A 590-nucleotide genomic window follows, 5' to 3' on the forward strand; every position below is an offset into this window, starting at 1 on the left:
ATATATATATATATATATATATATATAATGAAATAGACAAATGCTTAAATAATAACATAAAATTGTTTATATTTTGTCAAGATGTCAGTAGTTATGTCAGTTGTAACGGTATTGTTAGATGGAGTCAGTGGTCACCAGTTGTAACGGTATGTATTGTGATAATTGTTGGTGTTGCAGATGCGCAAGATGAAAGAAGAAAAGAACTGATCGAAGTTGTAAACAACATTTATAATGCTATGCCTCGACGGGCAGGTGTGTATCATATAAATGGAAAAGCGTGGTAAAGTGAGTTAATTTCTTCTTGTATAAGTGTGTACGCGTTCATGTAGTAGTAATAAAATGTTAGAAATAGGGTAATGTTGTGGAGAAGAGACGGTGAGCTAGTGAAAGTGAGAGAGTCGAGGGAAGTTATATGTCATATAGTGGCTGATTGTTTTTTTTTTTCTCCCTCTGGCAGTTTGTCTCAAGTGGCTGTCTGCCTGTGGCCATCTCTGGTGGTCTCCGTTCACTAAGAGATTTTGGTTACGGAGTTCTTGCATTTATAACTATACAAAATTAGTTAGAAATATAGATATACTGCAAAGACAATG

Source organism: Octopus bimaculoides, chromosome 5, assembly GCF_001194135.2.
Source record: "Octopus bimaculoides isolate UCB-OBI-ISO-001 chromosome 5, ASM119413v2, whole genome shotgun sequence".
Lineage (NCBI taxonomy): Eukaryota > Metazoa > Mollusca > Cephalopoda > Octopoda > Octopodidae > Octopus > Octopus bimaculoides.